We start from the raw sequence: 25266 nt of genomic DNA on the forward strand, positions 1-25266 counted from the left end.
TTACTCCTTAGCTTTTATAACTGGATACAGTTGAGCCCTATGTCAAATACTAAAGGACCATTAACTCAGATTTGATGGTAATATTTGAATTCAGACTTGGATCAAGTGTATAGAGATGGACTACCTGCATGCATTCCATTTATTTTGAAATACATCCATAAAGAGAAACAACATTTTAAGCTGAAGAAGACTAACAACAACCTATGATTAGGCATGTACAGACAGTTTACCACATTTCCACCTGCCTCTACTTTGTACATAGAACATGGTCTAAACTATCCCTGTACTCAACTGCTTGATCTTACAATACTTACTAAACTTCTAGTGGTGATTATCATAAATGACACATTTGGGTCAAAAAGCTAACAAGTATCTGTTTCCAGATTTATTACCCATAAAAAGTTCACTAATTATTATAACTGCTTATTTTTATTAAGAAACTTTGTTCTTGAACATACTGATGAGGCAGATGCATTTTCAAAAAGTATTGCTTACTAAAGAAGCTTTAGGGCTTTTGAGTTAATACCTGAAAACACTTAGTTGACATAACTGATTAATGAACTGAAGAAAGGAAAAAACAATTTTTTGGGGGGGAAAATAAGCTCAAGGCAGTAACAGGAATTCCAATTAGCTACACTAATCAGCATGAACAGTAGGAAAGACAGATTCTCTGAAGTATGGGAATAAAGCTACTACTTCAGACAAATAACCATAACGATGCACCTCAGGGGAAGTACCATTCAAATCTGAGCAAGCACCTGCCTACTCACAGACTATCAAGAGTAGGGTATGGGCAGTCAGTATTCTCCTGTACCCTTGTGCAAGGGTATGCTATGGCCTGTATAGAATCTGTACTAGAATATGGGTTAACACCGTGTCACTAGCTGCCTCGCTTAGTAATCATTTCAGCTATACTCAAACAGAACCAACATTTGATGATCACATTTTGAAACACTACATGCTCACTAAAGGATTTAGGCTTTATGAACCAGAGACAGAGCTTTCCTAGAAGATGCGCACATTCTACTAGTGAATTCTTCAGTCTATAACTATACTCCTTCAGATGATCAGTGCAGAAAATCCCATTTCTGGTAATTCCTGAAAAACTAATTTTTTTCATTAGGAGCAGGTGTATAACTGACGTGGTATATTTTAATTTTCTTGAAAAGTCTTTCAAGAATTATCACAGTTAAATCTGGTTTGGTTTTTATATTTTTAAGGTTGTCACAAACAAGCAACATAATCAGACCTCATACATTAGGAGATAGCAACCCAGAGAAGAAAGCGATAACAGAAAAAACCTACAAGGCCTGAGGGTCCTTATATCCTTCCCTATTTCATGCACCAGTATTTCCTTTTAGCTGTTACAGAAGCCTCAGAACTCACACAGGAATTACTGTTTATGTGTAGGCTGTTACACTGCACCTTTTGGGAACTGGGAAATGCTTATTCTTTTAAGGACAGCTCAGATGAAAACAACAAATCATTTAGATTGGAAAAGACCTTTAAGAACAAGTCCAACCATTAACCTAACATTACCAAGTCCACCACTAAACCATGTCCCTGAGTGCCACATCTACACATCTTTTAAATACCTCCAGGGATGGTGACTCCACCACCTCTCTGGGCAGCCTGTTCCAATGCTTGACAACCTGTTCAGTGAAGAAATTTTGCCTAATATCCAATCTAAGCCTCTGCTGGTGCAACTTGAGGCCATTTGCTCTCATCCTCTCGCTAGTAACTTGGGAGAAGAGACCGACCCCCACTTCGCTACCGCCTCCTTTCTGAGCAATAAGGTCTCCCCTCAGCCTCCTCTTCTCCAGGCTAAACAACCCCAGTTCCCTCAACCTCTCCTCTTATGAGGAGACTTGTTCTCTAGACCCTTCACCAGCTTTGTTGCCCTTCTTTGGACACGCTCCAGCATCTCATTATCTTTCTTGTGGTGAGGTGCCCAAAACTGAACACAGTTAACAAGGAGTTAAAATAATTTCACATTATTACTCAGTGGCAAAAATGAGAAATCTAGACTCCTTCCTGGAAAATGAGTGGGAACTCAGGTCCCTAAGAGCTCAACTTTAGTGGAGACATAGCTTAATAATTGGCTAGAGACACTGTAATCACTAAACAAAAAATAACTAGTAAGTTAAGTCAAACTATAGACTGGCCACACCAGAAACAATACATCTCCAGAATCTTGCCTACAGAAGTACATAATGAAGAAATCAGTACCAGCATTTTCTAAGCAAAAAACCCACAGCAGCATATGTTTTCTCTGAATAACAGTATGAATGTTGATTACAACTTACTATAGAAGTGTAGTACTAGAGAACTAATTGGTAAGTCAGCATCCAGTGGCTAGCAATGTTTTCAATTTAAAGCAGAGTTCATAAAAATATATTAAACTTGACCAGAGCAAGAAAAAATGAAGTGATACATCTTTGGTAAAAAGTCTGATTTTTACTACTATCACAAAAAAAAAGAAAAAGAAATTTTTAAATTAGTGAAGGATTTGAGTACAAACTTCGCACAAAACTTTGCTAAGTGTCAAATATAAAATGTTAAACAAATATAAAATGTCAAACAATATAATGTCCCACCTCTATGTGGATGTAAGGTGTTCCAAAACAGCTAATACCATTTGTGTAATTTTCTCATGTGCGACGTGAATGGACATCTTATTTGTATTTAAAAATGCATGTGGAAAAATCTCCAAACAAGAAGGGAAATTAAAAAAAAAGGCAGTGAGGCGAGATGCATACGCAATGCAAAGTCGTTGTAAAATTCCAGGCAGAAGTCCACCCTTCTTTTGGAAAATGGAATTCATTCTCTTGTCCCTACTAGTCTTTTACTTTAATTAAATGGCTGCTTTAGGTTGACATTCTGATGATTTATTGTATTTAAGAAATACTAATACCTTTGAAAGCTATTCTAAGTGGTAAGTTTACAAACATTTTCACATCAGAAATTTGCTAGTATCACTGGAGGACAATCAACTGTCAGACAAGTTTTTAGGTTTATGAACACAAATCAAATATGTACCAAATCAAAATCAAAGTGGGAACAGAGCCATGGCAAGGTATAATCTTTTATATTGTGTTCTATGAAAACGTACAATACATTTGGCCTATCGAAATGGATGCCCAAATAAATGCCAGAAACATAGTAAACGAAGTTATATAAAAGTGCCAAGTAGTTGGCAGTGCATGATGGCTGCTGAGTGCTATTGTTCTGAGTTTTTCAAGTCCTTGAAGTAATTTTACTGACTCAAACATTTGTACTCAGGATTCTTTTGGACTGATAAGCTGCATTTTCAGGATAGGTTACTTGAACATGGAATAGAAGCAATAGCCTCAGTGGTTTAAGTAAAAACATTTTTTCATTTTGTTTACAAATTAAGTCCTATGTGTTCTTTTAACCTGCAAACGCTCAGCTCTAGGACTGAAAGAAGTTTAATCCTTAAAAAGAGAGACATCTGTTAGAATGATTAAGTCGGAACCTTAATCAACAATGCAGTTCCAAAAGCTATAGAGGAATAAGTTTCTCAAGAAGCTCTATTTAAACTGGCTAAAATTTGGTCCAGTCATTTAGATACTAAAAAATTGTTTAAGTCAATAATCTTGGTTCTTTTTTAATCAGTCTTGATTAGAATTAAGACAAGTTTTGTAATTATTTTTTAATTCAGCATATATAAAACACTAACTTTAAGACAATAACTTGATTTAGCAGGTTAATGCTCCCCCATAAATATGCTTTCACACACACTCCAGAGAAATAGCTATGGTCACAGTATTTCACTAGTCCAAACCCTTTTGTGGGTTGGGTGGATGTATTTCACTAAGACAACTGCTTTTTAGCTGTCAGAGCCCAAAGAAAAGAATTTCTCAAGTTGACTGAAAAGAACCAAACAGCAGGGTCACCTTACATAAATCTATACCCAGCTAGATTTCTAAACATAAATACCTGTAAAATTAGGACTTATTTAAAGAATGCAGTTTTTGTGCTGAGCACATCTGTCTTACAGAAGGTAAATTCAAATTATTTATTTCTATATCTTCTATTCTAGAGTGATTCCAGTAGGAACCAACATAACTGGATCAGAAATTTTTCTCAATATACACCAAAATGAATAGTTTAAAAATGGCTGGCCATCACTGCATACAAATGTTTCAACTTAGTGTCTTCCTCACAAGTGCTCTAAAAAAACCTTAAGTCTTAACATATCCTATCAACTTGTCTATACTACAAGCCCTTAAAGATTACTCACCTTTGAGTTTATTCAGAATACCAAGTTCTGAGAACATGCCTGATACTGTACAAAACAAATGATTAGTGCCTTTCCCAAGAGGCATGTAGTGTAATTTAGATTAAGTGCTAACATAATGCATCAACCACATTGTCAAAAATACATAGTAGTACCACATTTTAAAGTTTGGTGCATAAAGAAATAAATTCCATAATTGCCTTTAGAAACTAGAGGCGACACAGACAGTAACTGCTTGAAATCTATAAACAGCAAAACAGCTAGAAAAAGCATGACGACATGATTTGAAAATACAAGCTCAAAGGAGTAATTAAACCACTCTTCAGTTTTCTAATATCATTTCCTCTGCAACTTTTTTACTGTTGAATATTCCCTCCAGTAAGCCCACAGCCTGTTTGAGCTGGAAAAAATTATCCTGGAGCATACTTTCCTATTACAATTCAAAAAGTACATTGCATCCCCTAAGGTTTTAAGGATTACCTTTGATATTGTTAAGTTCTAAAATTCCAACATAAAATGCAAAGTCCACGTACAAATTTTCCTACAATACCCAAGAGTGTTGTAGGTACAGTGATATTTTGTGGTTGTAAGTTTTAAAGCTATTATTCCTAATGTTTAAAAATGCTGTCTGCTCAGAGGAAAAAAATGTTGGAACATCATATGCTGTCTTTTTATGTCAAACATCACTATGTAATTCATCCCCAGATGAAGATACTGCAGTATTTGCTTCATTCCCACATCAGCTGTACTCATTTTGTTTTTAGCACTACTAAGGTTTTGAGCAAAAGCAACTACAGGAGCAACTAGATGAAAGAACTGCATTTTGTGGGTAAAAACTAAGGGACAAGCAAACATGGGTGATACTGTTGTGGGTGTTTGCTACAGGCCACCTGATCAAGAAGAGGAAGTTGATGAAGCCTTCTACAGACAGCTGGAACTAGCCTCAAAATCGCAGGCCCTGGTCCTCATGGGGGACTTCAACCACTCTGATACTTGCTGGAAAAGCCACACGGCAAGCCATGCACGATCCAGAAGGTTCCTACAGAGCATCGAGGACAACTTTTTGATGCAAGTGGTGGAGAGGCCAACGAGGCGAGATGTGCTGCTCAACCTTATCCTAACAAACAAGGAAGGGCTAGTTGAGGATGTGAGAGTTAGGGGTAGCCTTGGCTGCAGTGACCATGAGATGGTTGAGTTTAGGATACTGTGAGGTAGAAGCAGGGCTATGAGTCAGGTTACAGCCTTGGACTTCAAGAGGGCCAACTTTGGCCTCTTCAAAGACCTGCTAGGAGGAATCCCATGGGCTAGGGCTCTGGAAGGCAGGGGGGTCCAAGAGACCTGGACAGTATTGAAGGACCACTTCCTCCAAGCTCAAGATCCCCAGGAGGAAGAAGTCAGGCAGAGGAGATAGGAGACCCACATGGATGACCAAAGAGCTTCTAGAAAAACTCAAATGGAAGAAGGAGGTTCACAGTATGTGGAAAAAGGGACTGGCCACTTGGGACAAATATAGGAATGTTGTCAGGGTGTGCAGAGATGCGACGAGGAAGGCCAAGGCCCACTTGGAATTAAATCTGGCAATGCATGTCAAAGATAACAAGAACAGCTTCTTTAAATACATCAGCAGTAAAAGGAAGACTGGGGATACAGTGGGCCCCCTGCTGAACAAGAGAAAGGGCCCTGGTAACGCAGGATGCAGAGAAGGCGGAGTTACTGAATGCCTTCTTTGCCTCGGTCTTTACTGCTAAGGCTGGCCCTCAGGCATCTCAGCCCACAGAGACGAGAGGACAAATCTGGAGAAAGGAAGACTTACCATCAGTTGAGAAAGAGTGGGTCAGAGATCACCTATGGAAACTGGATCCTCGCAAATCCATGGGCCCTGATGGGATGCACCCCCACGTACTGAGGGAGCTAGCAAATGTTCTTGCTGAGCCACTCTCCATCATCTTTGAAAGGTCGTGGAGGACAGAAGAGGTGCCCGAGGAATAGAGAACAGCAAATGTCACTCCAATCTTCAAAAAGGGCAAGAAGGAGGACCTGGGGAACTATAGTTCAGTCAGCCTCACCTCCATCCCCAGAAAGGAGATGGAGCAGTTCATCCTGGAGGTCATCTCCAGGCATGTAGAGGACAAGGAGGTTATCAGAGGTAGTCAACATGGATTCACCAAGGGGAGATCATGCTTGACCAACCTGATAGCCTTCTGCTATGGCGTGACTGGCTGGGTCGATGAAGGGAGAGCAGTGGATGTTGTCTATCTTGACCTCACTAAGGCATTTGACACTGTCTCCCATAGCCTTCTCACAGGCAAGCTAAGGAAATGTGGGTTAGATGAGTGGACAGTGAGGTGGGTAGAGAACTGGCTCAACAACAGAACTCAGAGTCATAATCAATAGGGCAGAGTCTGGATGGAGGCCTGTCACTAGTGGTGTTCCCCGGGGTCTGTGCTGCATCCAGTCCTGTTTAAAATATTCATCAATGACCTGGGTGATGGGATAGAGTGTAACCTCAGCAAGTTCACTGATGATGCCAAGCTGGGAGGAGTGGCTGATACACCAGAAGGCTGTGCTGCCATCCAGCAAGACCTGGACAGGCTGTAGAGCTGGGCCAAGGGGAACCTGATGAAATTCAATAAGAGCAAGTGCAAGGTCCTGCACCTGGGGAGGAACAACCCCATGCACCAGTACAGGCTGGGGGCTGAACTACTGGAAAGCAGCTCTGTCCACCAGCACTCTCAGGTCCTTCTCAACAAGCTGACCATTTATCCAGCAACGTGCCATTGTGGCCAAGGCAGCCAACGGTATTGTGGGATGCATTAAAAAGAGTGTGGCCAGCAGGGTGAGGGAGGTTATCCTCTCCCTCTACACAGCCCTAGTGAGACCACATTTGGAGTACTGTGTCCAGTTTTGGGCCCCTGAGTTTAGGAAGGATGTGGAACTGCTTAAGGAAGTCCAGCGGAGAGCTACCAAGATCATCAGGGGACTGGAGCATCTCCCTTATGAAAAAAGGCTGAGAGACTTGGGTTTGTTCAGCCTGGAGAAGAGAGGACTGAGGGGGGATTTCATCAATACCTATAAATATCTGAAGGGTGGGTGTCAGGATGATGGGATCAGACTCTTTTCAGTGGTGCCCAATGACAGGACAAGGGGCGATGGGCACAAGTTGAAACACAGGAAGTTCCTCCTCAATATGAGAAAAAACTTTTTTCCTGTGAGGGTGCCAGAGCAGTGGAACAGGCTGCCCAGGGAGGCTGTGGAGTCTCCTTCCCTGGAGACATTCAAAACCCACCTGGATGTGTTCCTGTGCCCCCTGCTCTAGGTGTGCCTGCTCAAGCAGGGGGGTTGGACAAGATGATCTCCAGAGGAACATTCCAACCCCTACCATTCTGTGATTCTGTGATTCTCTGATGCACTATATTTTTTTATTTCTCCTCTGCTCCTTCAACTCTGAAGATTCCTCTCACGTATTCATGGATTCATAGCAACAGTGAGGTTGGAAGGGACTTCTGGAGTTCATCTAAAGCAGCATAGTGCTCAAGCAGAGCCACCTTGAGCAGGTTGCCCAGGATTATGTCCAGCTGGGTCTAACAACTTTAAGGGTAGAGATTGTACAGCCCCTCTGAGCAACCTTTTCCAGTATTCAATCCCTCTCATTAAATAAGTCATCTTGTGTTCAGACAGAATTTCACACTTACTAGCTTGTGGCCATTGCCTCTTGTCCTGTCAGTGAGCATTACCAGGAAGAACCCTTACTTACTTCATTAGTTAGTTACACATCTTGATAAGATCTCCCACATGAGCATTATTGTCTCCTGGCTAAACAGTCTCTAAGCTGTTTCAGCTTCTCCTTACATGAAGAGTTCCTTAACCTTCATGGACTAGCTCTAGCAAGCCCATACCTTTCATGTAACTGAGGAGCCCAGAACTGGACCCAACACTCTAGCTGCAGCCTCACCAGTGTTGAGTAGAAGGATCACCTCCCTCAAACTGCTGACAAAACTCCTCCTAATGCAGACAAGGATGGTGTTGGCTTTCTTTCCTGAGTGCACACTGCTGGCTCATGGTCAGTTTGCTGACCAACAGGATCCCAGGGTCCTTCTCAGCACAGCTGCTTTCCAGCTATTTGCCCCTCCACCCCCACCCCAGTATGTACTGGTGCATGTGGTTAGTCCTCCACAGGTGCAGAACTTTGCATTTTCTTTTGTTGGATTTCATGAAGTTCCTCCTTTGCCCAATTCTCCAGTCTGTCCAGGTTTCTTACAGCTTTTCCAATAGCTATCTCTTGCTCCAGACTGAGTTTCTGAAACTGTTGTATAGTTAGTGTAGGTCTGACATAACATGTAATACTGAAGCAAGCTTTCATGTTGGAAGCTATACTGGTGCTGGGGGTACAGTATGCATACGACAAATTAAATGGCTTGACTCAAAACAAAGTGTGGGCAAAATTTAATTGTGACCAGAATTGTCATCCTTACCTGTCATAGAAGCCTAAAGGAGCTTAAATTATCTAATAATCTTAGGGTTTGCCAATTAAATATTCATAGGCACCTAATACACTTCTGGAATTGATCAGAAAATTGGCAGATGAACAACATCGCATTTATTTCACAGAGTTCAGTCAGGATTCAGTAACTAAGTATTTCTGTTTATTACCTGTGAGGCAGGAGACAGTCAGTATACTCCAAAACATTCCTAACACAGGTATGTGAGGCCCAAAGTGCAGCACAATAGCACTACCATCTGAGGTGTCAACCTTTTATAGAACAGCTCAATGGTTAGACACAGACTATGGGAGACTCCTGCTTAGTATGTTCATTTACTGAAGCAGTAAAGGCTACAATATTTACATAGCCCTTGAAGCATACTGAAACTTGGGACTGGCCTCCTAAACCATGTCGTGAAGTGCCATGTCTACATGTTTTTTCAACACCTCCAGGGATGGTGACTCCACCATTTCCCTGGGCAGCCTGTTCCAATACTTGACAACCCTTTCGGTGAAGATTTTTTTTCTAATATCCAATCTAAACCTCCCCTGGTGCAACTTTGAGGCCATTTCATCTCATCCTATCAGTTGTTACTTGGGAGAAGAGGCTGACACCCACCTCACTACAGCCTCCTTTCAGGTAGTTGTAGAGAACAATAGGGTCTCCCCTCAGCCTCCTCTTCTCTAGGCTAAACAGCCCCAGTTCCCTCAGCCTCCCAAGACTTGTGCTCTAGACCCTTCACCAGTTTCATTGCCCTTTTCTGGACACCCTCCAGCACCTCGATGTCCTTCTTGTGGTGAGGGGCCCAAAACTGAACACAGTTTGGAAGAACAGGAGAAGCAGCATGAGAATATCAAGGTATTCATGAAAGTCTCATTAAACAATTAGCACTACATACAGCTTTTAATTTAACATGTAATCTAAAGCAGAAAATAAAATAGTTTTATCTTCTGATCTGCCTCCACAGACGATACCTTAGGAATTGTTACACCTTTTTATAAGCTCTCCCAATTATATAACACTTTATATCCAATAGATTGTACATATGCAATAAGACAGAAAAAGCTGTGAAATAGATGCATGCTTGTGCCTGTTAAGTATTTACCTGATAATCTTCATTAGATAACTAAACTCTTAGCTGCTTATACAAGTATTGTTTCCTCTAGTTATGGGTTTTACACAAAAGTAAATGGAATCGTACTTTTACAAATTATAGGCTCAAAGCCTGTTTGACACATAAGGTTACATTTCTAGTAACAGCAAAGGAAGGATTAAGACATCCCACAGCTTTGCTGACTGTTTCACTTAAAATTTTATGTCAGAAGAAAGGAAGCAGAGATGTTTTCTGCTGAAATATTTTAAAATGAGAATTTAACCTTGAATGCACTGACTTTGTGCATTATCCCATTGTATGTGATATAAACCAAGAATTGTTACTATTAAAATAATTCGTCTATAGTTAAACAAAATCATAATTTAGTTTATTCTTCAGTTTACTGTAAATTTTCACATACCAGCAGCTTCTGCATAAGCAGCTGCTCTGCAGCTGCTAATAAAGACATTTATTCCCTCTTGACAGAGAATTTACTATTTGCATTTTTGAGGAGACCACTATTAGGTATTTTCTTGTTATTTCAGTATGTATATAGGTTCAGAGGCCATATATATACCCACATACCCAGAGCCTATATATACAGGCTCTGAACAAGACACAGCTTTATCTTATTTCCCAGTATTGCAGTGCATTTAAAAGCCCTCTTAGAGGGAAAGCTTTGTTTTTAAACCATATTTAGTTTCATCTTCACATTCCAATTCCTTCATAAATGTAGGCACAATTGGGCATAGCATTCCATGGTCTTTGCGGTACACAGAAGTAATCCCATCTAGTGTAACCGGAACCTATAAGGAGATGAAGCTTTTAACTACAACATTACCCAGGGAGTTCAATTTCAGGTCATTATTCATCAAAAGCCGAGGTCCACTTTCTAATTACCCTGTCAAGTGACTATTTTTCACTTTTTTCTATGGTTTGTACAATTTTTCCTCTTCATCTGAGCTTCTGATTTGATTATATTAAAAAATTGAATTCACCTTCATTTTATGAAGGGATATGGATTATCTTGTAGAAGCGATCTCATCTTGAGTACTATGAAGATGAAATTCAAGTTAACTGAATTTTTAGATTCAATATACAAAAGGTTTTCTGTTCTTCCCTGAATAAGGAAAAGGAGAGGGCTCTCATGTCTGTAATGTACATGTAAAATAAATGTGCAGTAATCAGGATATAGTTAATACTTGGGATTCAAGCAAGTTAGTGTTAAGTGTACAGAAAATATAGCAAACAGCACACAAGTATCTTGTGACACTGATGGTGTAGCCAAAGAAAAACACTATGTAATTATGAGCAACAAGACCATCAAAAGGGTAAAGAAAATTATGAGTTGCATTTTGGAGGCATTAGAGTGAAAATTGCAAGATAGAGAACATAAGCAAGAAGGACAAGAGAAGCAGGACATCCTGCCAAATATCTAAGAAAAATGACTGACAAAACCATAAACAAGACAAACAGTGCTGAAGTAGGCAAGATACTCCTTTTTGGAAGGGTGGCAAGAAATATAAAACTAAGAATGAAGGGATGAAAGAGAAGTTCATTTAAGTTCTGAATTCTCTCAGAGTTAAAGCCTGATCACCTCAACCTCCCTGATTAAGAGCACAAAGGCCCAAAGCCACCAGTTCTAACTACCGAGCTCATCATTGTCAGATACTGCACACTCCCAGCTAGCACAAGACCAGTTTGGTGCATGTAGTGATTACATTATGATTACAGTCAAGAACTAACCCTGTGCTATTTTGTTAACAGTTGAATTTACTAAAGTTCTGTTCTAGAGTTTGAAGCGGGTCTCACTAAACAGTTTCTAAACTCTCCTACCACAGTAATCTCCAGTTCACACAACTGGATACATATTTCGGTTTTAAGACTAAATTTCACACTTTCCTAAATAAAAAAGAGGCCCTCTCCAGTGTCCAACCGTATCCATAAACAGGACAGTCTGAAAAGAGGGATGTTAGTTTATTGCAGAGAACCTGATCTGCATCTCATCCAGAGATGCAGATTTTTCCTCATTACTTTGTACTTTCCTCTCAGTATCATTAGTACAAGAATCTGAACTAGTAAAACAGTGCATATATCCAGACTTCTCTGTCAAGGCCAAGGTCTTTGTCTTGCCATCACAAAACTTAAGTCTACTTGCAAGTAGAGGACAAGACTCTTGAGAATCAGTTAATACACCACATTGGCTTAATTAAGCCTCCATCAAAAGCAGGTTCAATGCTATGTTAACAAAACCTATGCCCTTCGCAATGCTCATGGAGAAGCTACAAAAGCTGCTATTTTTTAAATTAGAAGTAGGATAGAGAGATCAACATTTTCCATATTTTTACCTTGTCTTTTTTAAATTTTTGCTTTTTGTGTTCTTTTTAACAATGAGAACTGGATTTATAAGTGTAAGCCTTCTGCAGTGACTTTTGATTACCCTTGCTAGTACATTTCCTATACTTTGCACAGTACATCCAAATCAATTTTGCAACAGTGCTCTGGTCCCCATTGTTTTCCAGGATTCTTTAATAGCTGAACAGTTAACAAATATCAGCCCTTGTCAATAAATAGCAAATCTGAGTTCATCATGTGACCACCAGTCTTGGATGCTAAGAGCCGCATATAAGGCTGTGCCACATATCTGAGGCAAAAGACTTTTTTCCACTACACTTTATACTGTATCTTTTCGGGAATCTGTCCATTCTAGCTGTATGAAATAGTTTACGACTGCCCTTGGAAAATCACCTGAAGTATGATTAGATAAAAGTATCTCAGCCCATGTGTTCACACACTTAAAATAGTTACAGATCAAAGTTTGCCTCCTTAGTTTTTCAGGAACTAGTCTGTATTTTTGATGTTATGAATCATTCTACTATTCTGTTATTTCAACTCTTATCATTCTGTTCAACCATAGACCCACATACGATGCAAGGCATAGTCATGCTACAGTTGGAGACTATTCCAACTATATGCAAACCCGAAGTGTTACCGGCTTTTCTTGGACTCAGGTTTTTAAACCACATTTTTCAGAAGCTACAGATAAAATTTTACATGAAACAAAGTTTGGAAAGCATTCACCACCACAGAAACCATCAGCAGCTCAAGTTTCTGTGCTGACCACTGACACTAACTTTAAAAAGCTGTTGACACGAACGATACAATTTAAGAAACTTAAATCAGCACCAGTAAAGAGAACAGTGAGCAAAGGTTTTACTCAAGTACCAACAGTACAGCTTTCATATTACTTTCTCAGAGATTTTAGGACAAACAAGAACAAATTAAAGTGATAGCCAAAGAATTGGTGGGTAAAAATTTAGCCTTCTAAAGTTAATTTAAAAAGCCAAAGGGGATATTTTGGTAGTATAGAAACCACAGATGAAAAGGAAGTTCTCCCATTCATTTAGAGATATAGGAAGAGAGGCAGAGTGGAATACACACTGTTCAGGCTGGAATAAAAGAGCTACACAGTGCCAGAAGCAAAAATGTTTGACTTATGATAAAGAACAAAGTGTAACTTTGCAAAGTTTAGTAAATACAGAGAATTAGTTTTTTAGAAAGAATACTGGGATGAACTATGAAGTGAAGGCTTTTAATGCAACTAGCTTGAACGCAATTAATTGAAATTCAGGGTAGTTAAGCATAGGGCATGATAAAAAGAACAAGGGTCATGCTTATAGGAACGCTTTAATCAATTGTTCCACATTCCAGTACATTTTCCAGTTAGTGATGCACTTAATATTCTCCTCCTGTCTTTGTTATATTAACCAATTATACTTCGTCATTAATATTAACCCAACCAGTACTGTCACATCCCTTAGAGCATCATTCCCCATTAATGACAAAACTCAGTGAATGTATTTTGTAGCATGCTCTGAATGTCAAGATGCATGAGCTATTTTGGATAAAGGGAGCAATAACTTCCAAGATTGATTTTTGTGAAATATTCTTTTAAAAGAATTTTTACTAGGTTAGAATCAGCTCAGTGTTTGTTAATCAGCCAGAGATCCACAGCTTGAAGAATAAGATACGATACAAAAATATTTCACTGTTTCATCTTTCAGCTACTTTCCCCAGTCCACTTCACTTTTAAGTTAAATCTTTAGCCAGTAAAACCTGCTATATAGTCAATAAACTGGGTACAAAATTGAAGTTAATCATTAAGCAAACAGTGCAATACTGCAATACAGTAGACGTGCCACTTAGGGACATAGCTTTGTGGTGGACTTAGCAGTGTTAGGTTAACGGTTGGAATTGATGATCTTAAAGGTCTTTTCCAACCTAAATGATTCTATGATTCTGGCGGCAAAAACGCAAGTCTCTGATGTTGTTCATATTGTGCTTTAAGTTACTTACCACATATTCAGAGAGCTGAACTGGCATGAATTTGACTCCTAGAATTTTATACTGCAGTTTAAGTGAGCATAGCTATATGGTGCAAAAGAAAACACACTTCTACTGTTAAATATTCGTTGTTAGAATTTGCTAATATTACTAGGCTTTTAGTATACCGTATTCGCAAATATGAGTGTACTGTGCATAAAATACAAAGTTAATTCCCTAAGGTCACCCATTGTTTTGGGATAAGAAGATTTGAGAGCACATTTCAGGGAAACTCAGCTGCCACAAGTTTTCTAGGAGTCATTTTCATTTCCTTCTCAGGGCATCTCAGCAAATTCCAAACCCAAGCACTGTTTTTACAGAGTGACTTTGGGAATACTCCCCAAACACGCATCCTTTACCATTATGACACTGCCCTCAAAAAGGCTACGCCTCTGTATCCCCACCTGGGGATGGAAGAACAGACCAAACACTTAAACTGAGAACTTCTACAACACTGTCCTACACACACAATGGTGGCGGCTTCTCGGTGAACTCATCTTGCCCTTTCATACAACAAAACCTTCAGGGGACAAGAGTCACCTCATTGCATCTTGTGCACCCATCTCTCTCACACGTAGTTGGGCTTGGTAAAACTGCCTTTTCCAATTGAAAAACAGAACAGCACCCTTAAACAAAACTGGAACCACACGGCAGGTATGCAGAACAATAGTAACTGCGTAAAACTGTTCGGCCCACACCTGTATAATCACACACTTGACTTAATATTTACATGTAAAAAAAATTGAGTACCTGATTGAATAAATTCTCCATATGAGAGCTTTATTTTGAGACAAGAACAATTTGTATTTCCTCAATAGTTTCATTTGCATGAATAGTCACTTCCCTTTAATAACGTCCTCTACGCAAAGCAGAATGCTCAGTGGGTTGCTATATCTTCTTGTTTTGTTTTTTTTAAAAAAAAAAAAGGCTGGCTGACAAATACAAATGAGTGGTACGTAGATACAGACACCATTAGATTTTCCTTATGTGTAACAGTTGGAAAATTCATTTAATAGCACTGAAAAAGTCAATGCGCAACAGGAAAAACCAGAGGGGACTAAAATGAAGAGCGCTTTGAATTTAAAAGCTTAAATGAAATTTCTGCTTGGGAGTTTTCCCGAAGTTTTGTAACTCGATTAAGCACAGGTAGATTTCCCAGTCTGCAAAAGGCGCATCCTTGATACCAATGCTACATGCCTTCCAGCTTTCAAGTACCAGGCTCCGGCATAAACGCAACTAAACAAAACTGAACATGGACAGAGTGCAAAACTCCTTGTGTCTTTAGAAAAGGCTGATTTTATTATGTTTTTTTGTGGTGCCCAAAATATTGCACAGCCTTGCACCTCATGCATGAAAGTCTCAGGACAATTAACTAACTGAAGTACAGCAGGAGCCTTCGCTATCCAAAAAACAAGGCTCAAGTATTGTGAGTTTTTGTCTGCAGGAGCACTGCGAGCTCAGTACACAGGCTTTGCTTGGAGTGTTACAGCATTTAAGCTATGTGCTCTCTGGGGTTTTATGTAAGATTCTCTTAGAACTATGCCATAGGATACATTCCTGATCATTGTGCACCCTGGACACAGGCCCTTATCTGTCAGTTTAATTCAACATTGACTTTGTGACCTATTTTAACCCCAGAGGCTCTTACAGCATTCCCAAATGACCCACTTCTCAACAACCAACTGGAAGTACTGTTCAGGCTGCCTGGTTATGTGCGTGCCCTGCTAAGTCCTCCATGCAACACAGGTATTAGGGGACTTTTTTCACCAGAAATATTTGCATCGCTCAGTGCAGCAATGAAAGAGCTACAAGACAAAAAATTCAGTAAAATTCTGGTTGGAAGGTCCCTCGGGAGGTCATCTGGTCCCACCCACAGATCAGGGCAGGGGGATTTTCAAGTTTTGGAAAGGGAAGATACATATGGATGACTAAAGAGGTGTAAAACACCAGTAGTAACAATATTTGACAAACTTCTTCTCAACACAACTTCAGCTGGGTGTTGGAGAAGTCTCAGGGGACCTGAGCAGGTAAGGACTGGGTAAAACAAGTAGATTACCTAAAGAAAATCCCGCTGTTTGTGGAGCACCATATCCATATTAGCTTCCCCTGTGTGAAGCAAAGTGTTAATTCAGTGGATTTCTCATTGCTGATACCCCACACCACTGATTTTTAAATGTTTTAAGGTAAATATATTTTCAAATTCCTGGCTTGTTATTTTGCTTTTTACCTCCTATGCCATTTGTCAGCCATTTCTCACGTGTACTCCTACCCACTGCTGGGAGGCATAAATATATCTGTTTAAACAAAAGCTTACTTAAAATGGCTTCCTACCTTCTCTTGAAGGATAACACAGTCAACACAGTACAACGTACGCCATTACAAAACCACTTACATCATGACAAATCACACCAAAAGATAAGATATCACACTGAAAGGAAAGAGAGTAGTTTCTGGCTTCCTTTATTTTGTACAGCAAAAGTGAAAAGCCTCTCTAGCAAATTAGCACAGGATTAGTATATCTGTGATAAACCTGAGTCACTTAGAGGAAAATTATGTTTCAAAGTATGCAGCAAAAGTAACTGGCTGACTACGTTCCTGGATTCAAGCCAACCTAAAGAAACCTGCAGTTTACAGAAAGGTAAAACACAGGAGGCTTAAATTGTGACTAGACACCACCATACCCTTCCTTCGCGAGATTAATGTTACTTTACTTATAAATATGCCCCACCAGAAAGAGAACACCTAGCCTTGACAGGAATTTAAATTTTGCTCATTGTTCTACAGAAAAGGTAGATTCCTCCCAATAGACCTGTGAAAATCCAGCAAACATCAATCCAAGATGAACAACAGCATCAATATTTTTTTCTCCCTAGATTTTCTGCAGCCTAAATATGTTCACACAGGACCACCTCACACTATGTACAAAACCCAGGCTAGTACAGTTCAGACACCAATAAGGTTGACAGTACCTTTTTAAAAATCATAGGGAACAGACTCCTTGAAGGGTTTCTATCTTGAAACTTCATTCAAAGTATCTTAGCTTCCTTACTTTCCACACATATTAAAGATAATGTGATTGGGAATAGTCAGCATGGACTTATGGAGGGGAAATCATGTTTAACCAACTGATAGCCACCTACAGGAGCTTTTGCCTTTAAAATTGTGGGTCTCGTTCTGCAACAGGTTAATCCACACAGTAGTGATTTGGGTATTTATTGAATCCAGTAGGGTGAAGGAGAGCTAAGGAAGAACAGCAGTATTCATGGGGATGTGGTGCTCCTGGGTAGAGACAATAGTGCCTATAACACTATATGACATTTTGTAGTTCTGTTTTGCTGTAAAGTATCTTTGGGGACCAGCTACTAATGCAATCTGTTGTTTTCTTATAATTGAGGAAAAAAACAAACCAGTGAACACATCATTTATTAGGTCCACTCTTAGAAAGTTATGATTTATAGTCTTTTCAGGATTCAGTTTTACAGGTTTGTAATTCCTAACTATGAATTTCAGACTTCATGGCATAAGAATGAAAATTAATACATGAAAACACTGTAAAGCTACTTCAAGGTACTACAGAAATATTTTATCACTATTGAACTAGACTCTGAAAAAACCCTACTGGCATTTAACAGACCTGTTTTATTTAAGTAAGCGTCCTCACTTGATACAGTATACAAATGCAGGAAGGGCAAATGCACCAAACCATCAATGTGGTTAACCAGCCACTCTTCCGCATGAAAGGCCTTGCCTGCCCTGCAAAATTTTTTATTAGCCTTAGTGATCCTTTCTTCCTACCGGACTCCAGAAAGCTCTTTGTACCAAATCCCTGCAGCAACACTTGGTGAACAGGCCTAGACTCCAGTAACTGCTTCCTCAACACGTTTTTGTTTAGGAGCTGCTTTCATTATCCAAATCATTACTCTTAAATGAGCAAAACTGCTTTTTTAATTCATTAGGCAACACAATTCCTCAAGTATACTGAAAATAAGAACACTTACCATATGCTTCTCAACAGAGAAATCCAGCCAATTAGCAATGGTAGTCATAGCAGGCATCCATGCCCCTCTGCATCAGTTTTCCTTTTGTAAGGCCTGTTTCTTCTACCCACGTTGATAGTTGTGATCTACCCTGTAAAGAAGCATACATCGGCAATTTAGTCATCTTGAAGTGAACCATTTCTATAAACTGTGTATAATAGGTTCATTTTCTTCCTTCAAATTTGCACACAAGGTGTAACAGTACACAGCTGGGTCAACATAGCCAAGGACTTTGACCCACTGATTTTAAGAACAGCTGCCAAGGTCACTGTGTATGTATATAACAAACAATTTAACTGAAGCTGGCAAACTGTTCTTTCTGCTTCATACAGTATGTTAAAAGTAATTGTGCCCTAAACCCCCAACCACTGAAAGCTCCTACTTTTTCTATGCTGGATTGCAATTCTGCAGTAAGAGATCTACAAAATTCAGTGTCAAAACTTTTCTAACTGCAAATATTAAGTTGTCAATAATGCAAAACAAAAATCCACCATTTAATGAAAGCATTTTCAAAGGCCCTACAAAAAGTCTCAAACTTTTCCATCAATGCGAGAGTTTTAGTTAAGTGTCATAGAAGTCCACCTACACCTATAACCAATTTGGGGTGGGGTTGGGGGAAGAATAAAAAAATAAACAAAAAATAATCAAGTGGACTATCTGCCCTAGCAATCGCTATGTTTTAGACTCTTCGGACTGTCAAACTTGCGTTTTACATGCTTATGAACTCTGAACTGTTAGGTGGGTTTCATAATTTAGAATTAAACCATACATAAGATTTTTATTTAGGGATAATATTTTATTATATGAAGTCATGAGATAACAGAGGCAGGAATACCTTCTTCTGTGAGACTTCTTTTCACATATAAAGCCATAAAGTCCTTCGATTAACATACCTTATTTCTTAGTGAAACACAGAATAGTTGCATTTTGAACAAAAGCTGTAATTAGTTTTAACTTGAGATGTATCTTGCTGTGCTGAAGTTAAGTTCATTTGAAAAAGTAGTCAAAACTACAGCAGCAAGTCAGAATCTGATCTTTTTTTAAAAAAAATTGAGTTACAGTAAAAATTTGACATGATTATCAACATGAAACCAAGTTCTGGACAATTAAGTGGGATAGCTTTTCAGAATGAGGAGTACTACATAAAGCAACATACAAACCTACAGAAATACAAGTATAAGTCAGTAAATACATAGGCACCTGAGAATCTCTTCAGGAACACCTGTTTATAAACAGGTTGTATGAAACTAGGGCAGCTGAAAGTCTTCCAACATAATTAGTTTCTTAAAAAAAAGATGCCTCAGTATTTGACAATATGTGCTGGTTTTGGCTGGGATAGAGTTAATTCTCTTCACAGTAGCTGGTAAAGTGCTGATGGCACATTGATGCTTTAGTTGCTGTTAAGCAGCGGCTCAGTGCTGCTCAGTAGTGCTGGTAGCAGTCAGGGACCTCTCCCGATTCCCGCACTCTGCCACGTGGGCAGGAGGCTGGGAGGGGCGGGACCACGGCTGGGGCAGCTGACCCCAACTGGCCAACAGGATGCTCATTCTATACCATGTGACACCACGACCAGCACATTAACCGGGGCAGTTGGCACGCGGGTGGCAGTTGCGTCTCGGGGGCTAGCAGCAGCGGGTGGTGAGCGGCTGCGTCACGTGCAGGTTGTTTTGGTTGTTCATCCCCCTTGCCCCCGACCCAGGTTTCATGCCTGTTTTCCTTTCCACTGCATGATTATTGTTGTGATTATTATTATTGTTTTATTTTAGTTATTAAACTCTACTTATCTCAACCCACCAGCGTTACCCTTCTGATTCTCTCCCCCACCCCACCGGTGGGGAAGCGAGCGGTGGCTGTGTGGACCTGAGTTGCCGGCTAAACCACAACACAATAATAGTTTGATTTTTTTTTAACTCCCCCAGATCAGAGGGAGATCTTGCCTAGTTCCCTGCCAGCAGCTGTGGAACACAGGTTTCCAGACACTCCAGCCAGCATGGAAGTTTGCATTCCTCTCATCTGCTGATTAAGAAGCTCCAGATGAATATTTAGACTCCTAACCACACATAGCTGAGAACCTGGTGATCTAGGAGATGGCCTTTTAGGGTTTTTTGTTATCTTTGTTTTGTGAGTCCCAATACACTTCAATGCTGTGTCCATCGGAGAGGGGAAGAAGAGTTTCAATTCCTCTTGCTCTCCTCGTTTTACTTTGATATAAAGCATTACCAGAACATCCTTTGCTAGGACAACATGAATTTAGCCATTTGGTTTGAACTGGAAATACTTAAACTTTCACTCAAATGGAAATTGAGTCTTAAGCTTCAGACAACAGGCAGAGAAGCTACATTTCAGGGAAGGTAGGTCACATTAAAGGCAAGACAGACTTTTCTCCTAAACACACACTGATGCTGGCAGAAAAAGCTACAGATGAGTTAGGAATAACAAACCCAATTGAGATCGCTTTAAGAGTTGTGCAAAAATACAGCAGAAAAATAACAGAATTGTAGGGGTTGGAATGTTCCTTTGGAGATCATATTGTCCAACCCCCCTGCTTGAGCAGGCACACCTAGAGCAGGGGGCACAGGAATGCATCCAGGTTGGTTTTGAATGTCTCCAGGGAAGGAGATTCCACAGCCTCCCTGGGCAGCCTGTGCCCCTGCTCTGGCACCCTCACAGGAAAAAAGTTTTTTCTCATATTGAGGAGGAACTTCCTGTGTTTCAACTTGTGCCCATCGCCCCTTGTCCTGCCATTGGGCACCACTGAAAAGAGTCTGATCCCATCATCCTGACACCCACCCTTCAGATATTTATAGGCATTGATGGAATCCCCCCTCAGTCTTCTCGTCTCCAGGCTGAACAAACCCAAGTCTCTCAGCCTTTTTTCATAAGGGAGATGCTCCAGTCCCCTGATGATCTTGGTAGCTCTCCGCTGGACTTCCTTAAGCAGTTCCACATCCTTCTTAAACTGGGGGGACCAGCACTGGACACAGTACTCCAAATGTGGCCTCACTGGGGCTGAGTAGAGGGGGAGGATAACCTCTCTCGCCCTGCTGGCCACGCTCCTTTTAATGCGGCCCAGGATACCATTGGCCTTCTTAGCTCTCAACAGAGCCACTTTCCAGCAGGTCAACCCTGCAACCTGTACTGGTGCATGGGGTTGTTCCTCCCCAGGTACAGGACCTTGTACTTGCTCTTGTTGAATTTCATGAGGTACCCCCTCAGCCCAGCTCTTTTTCAATCTTTCGGATTCAATCTTTCAGACAATACTAAGATGAGGTCAAAGAAAGCTGACACACATAAAAGACATCCTCATTGTTATGTAAGACCAGGTCATAAACATCAAACTCATCCACAGTTAACCAAAGTGACAGGGGACAGATAAAGATGGAACAGAGTAATGAAAACATTAAAACCAACAGAAAACACTGTGATTGAGGTTGATCAAAATTGGAAGATTCAAGAGAAGGATACCCCTACCCATCAACTAGTTAATCCCTGAAACAATGTGCTACTGATGATACATTTTCTTTCATGATTATTTATGGATCCCAGTATGCTCAGTGCTATGTAAGAGACAGAAAATCATACATTTGTTGAAAAAGTGCAAGTTATACTATAAAAATCAAACCCTTTCCCCTCCTTTCCCAACATTCCCATGTTAGTCTACTATGGTTACAACTTTTCCAGCCTTTTATCTTCTGGGACTTGTTCATACTAGGAAAAAAGAATAGGTTCCAACTAATCAAGAAACATCTGAACTGGCTAACTGACTGTCAACCATCTGCCTGCCAACTTGTGTTAAAATGACAAGTTGCCCAATTCCACTAGGAGTTTACCTTAATTTTCATAAAGCAATTTCAATATAACACAGGGAAGGGAAAAGGCCATAATTGTGGCTGCCACTGTCTCTGTTCATTTTCACCAAATCTGCTATATTTTCATTGTCACCAGTAGCAGAAGCCAACATAATCCTGACGCTGAATTAAGTTAATAATGATGCTAAAAGTCACTATCTTTAACAAGAGCATTTTCCAATTAGTACATTTGAAGGTTCATCACCATTGTAATCAAGTAACCCCTCTGGTGCGAACATCCAGGGGAAAGTGGCCTCATGACACCATTGATCCCAGCCTCCTTAAGATCATGTTCCCCCTAATTAGTGCTGCAGAACTCTGAATTTGATTCTGCTATATTCATCTTTTGCAAGTAATTATGAAGGTACGCATACCCCTGGACCCTGAAGTAGAAAGAGCAAAAAGTAGAAAAAGTAGTAGAGAGTGTATTTGTACATAGATTTTATGCCCTTTCCAGGAAAAACCTCAGCATGAATAATACATACTTTTAGGTTTGGTTTTTGATTATTTGTTTTAAAATCAACTCCTTCAAGAATGTTAGGATTTACAAAGAAAATCCAAATCATATGTTAGATTTCAGCACAAATCATCCTAAAACACAGAATTAACTTATAATCACAGCTTTCTTGATCACACCGCAGTGTTGAAATTCTATAAAGGTTTACAGCATTGTAACTTATATCAACATATGCTCTGTTCCTTTGTGCTCCAGAGATACACAACTATATAGATACTGCTTCCTTTTTGAACATAAAGCCTGCATAAGGCTTTATTACAGAAGAAATTGAGGTGTACTGTATCTTGACACAGAGATGTTGTACTGCACTTAGTACAGTGATGTTATTCAGAAACTAGCAAATGCACGGCTTCTACGATGTGCAGCTAATTCATATTGCTGGAATTAAGCTGGAAAAAAGCTAACAAACAGCCATGCCAAATGTAATACATATCAGATTACAAAATAGTCAACACTTCTAACACATGACTCACATCAGTAAATCTCATGGTAAATACAGATTTCCTACAACATCCTAATTCTAACATACATTTCCTAACATAAGCACTGTTATTGCTAGAGTCAAAATTGTAAAAAGTTATGTTGATACAGTGACAGCAAAGTGCAATGCCTTAATGTGTCTCCCTAAAGGCAACTCTGAAGATGTCTTCCTTGTACAGGAATCCAACTCATTAAAACAAACCCATTGCATGTAAATACAGAAGTGCGCTTAAGCCAGCAGACTCAGGTTAGCATTATACCTACCTCTTTGATTTTACATATATATAAAGTTACCAGTTGGTTTAAATCATTTTAATTAACTCGTAAAAGCATATTGTGAAACGTATTTTATATTGCTTTCTTTGGATGACAAAATGGCTCACTTGCAAAAGTATTTGGAAGTTTTTCATACTCCAAACTAAGACTATTAGTCAGCTACAATGACTACTTTTAGTAGTTGTCAGCAAGTAAAACCTCAAATTATTTTTGACTCCGAGAGGAAAATAGTTGGTTTTGATCTGATTAATGTTAGATCTTAAAGAGAGGCAGCAAATAATTGAAAACAAATCTCCATGGTACTCCTTTCAAATATTCACCTATCACCTGACAGATATTCCTATCTAAAAAAAGGGATACTTGTCTTCCTTACCCCGATACGCAGCCTAACCAGCATATTTAACTAAAACTGTCTTGATGCTTGGAATGCTTCTGGAACAGATGGCCATACCTACCATTTTCTGCAGTTTCCCTGTATTCTATTGAAGAAGTAAATGCCAAACTTAAGCAGACTGATTAACTTTGGAGACTACCAAGTTCTATCAAACAGTAGCAAAGTCAACAGCAAAGACAAGTACCATAGTGGGGCAGGCTATCTACAGGTCTCCAGATGTTCTCACCTTATAAGTGTATCATGCAGACAGGACTTTCTCAAGGGCATAAACATTTAAGTTCCAGGAAGGCAGCTAAGTTCAGCAGACTTGAACAGTGGCAATAGCAGCAGGTGCAGAGACTCCACCATAGGCTCACATTCACATATGAAGTACCTTCTCATCCACTCCAATTCACACTACTGTCATATAATAATGGTGGCATCACCAGTTCCTGTCAGTCCACAAAATACAGAGTGAGTTTAGTTTCTCAGATGGCACGTGCTGTGCTCTGCATAAATTACGTTTCAGCGTACTATTCAGTCTGAACCAAATCTTTAAATCCTTCCTGCTTTTCAGGTAGACCTCTGTCTGAAGCAACTCCTCAGCTGGGTTCCTGACATCAGATGCAGAATTTCACATTAAATAGGGCAGTTAATAAAAATACACATCTATTTTGTACATCTTAGGAATATAATACTCAAAACTGAATTGATATTAATACAAATATTTATGCAGTGCTTCTGACTTAGTTTAATCATGGCGGGGCATACAGAACTCCTGGCTCACCTTTCCAGATGCCTGTGATAAATACTGAAGTATGCAAATAAGCTTTCTATGTACAACCTCAACAGGCTAGGATTAGACACTATTTATTAATCTTTACAAATCACAGAGCTATTACATACCATCTAATATCTAAAATCTGAAGCCTGAAAAGCTGTTATTTCCATGGTCTAAAAATATCTTGCTCATCCAGCTCCATGAATAGCTAGGTCAAGCTATTTAACTGTTTGAATTATCTTGTAAGACTTACACATGTAACGGACACTGTTCCTATCAAACCCACCCCTCAGACGCTGTGCTTAAAAAGATATTACTGTACTACAACTTTTCACTTATGGGACACCTTTTCAAAATATTCTGTGGACTCCAGGAACTGTATTTCTATACATAGTTACATGTAAAAAAAATCAGTACAGTCAGAATCCAGTATGATTAAAGATTCTTTTCAGAAAACCTATTGTGACAAAACTACTTTCCAATACTTAAATTATTTTCTTTGTGGACCAATGTATTACCTAAGAGACAAAGGTTATAAAAAGCAAATGTATTGGGTTTAGGTGTCAAGGGTTTGGTAGCCAGGGGGCTGCAGAGGTGGTTTCTGTGCACAGACACCAGAGACCATCCCCATGTCAGCCAGAGCCTGTTCCAGCCAGCTCCAAAATGAACGCACCATTGGCCAAAGCAGAGCCCCTCAGCAACTGGTGCTGGTGGCACCTCTGCGATAACATATTTA

At 39.7% G+C, this 25266-nt stretch overlaps 1 protein-coding gene across 1 annotated transcript in view; it reads right to left on the reverse strand.

Annotated features, from left to right (window-relative positions):
- Positions 1–25266, reverse strand: part of SORBS2 (sorbin and SH3 domain containing 2) — a 232611-nt gene that overhangs the window by 198086 nt on the left and 9259 nt on the right. The window contains exons 2-3 of the mRNA XM_075091312.1: positions 23997–24201; positions 18217–18346 (exon numbers count right to left, since the gene is read on the reverse strand). The gene's annotated coding sequence lies outside the window, so the exon portion shown is untranslated. The remainder of the gene's footprint in view (positions 1–18216; positions 18347–23996; positions 24202–25266) is intronic.

Source organism: Phalacrocorax aristotelis, chromosome 4 (assembly GCF_949628215.1).
Source record: "Phalacrocorax aristotelis chromosome 4, bGulAri2.1, whole genome shotgun sequence".
In the NCBI taxonomy this organism is placed as follows: Eukaryota; Metazoa; Chordata; class Aves; order Suliformes; family Phalacrocoracidae; genus Phalacrocorax; species Phalacrocorax aristotelis.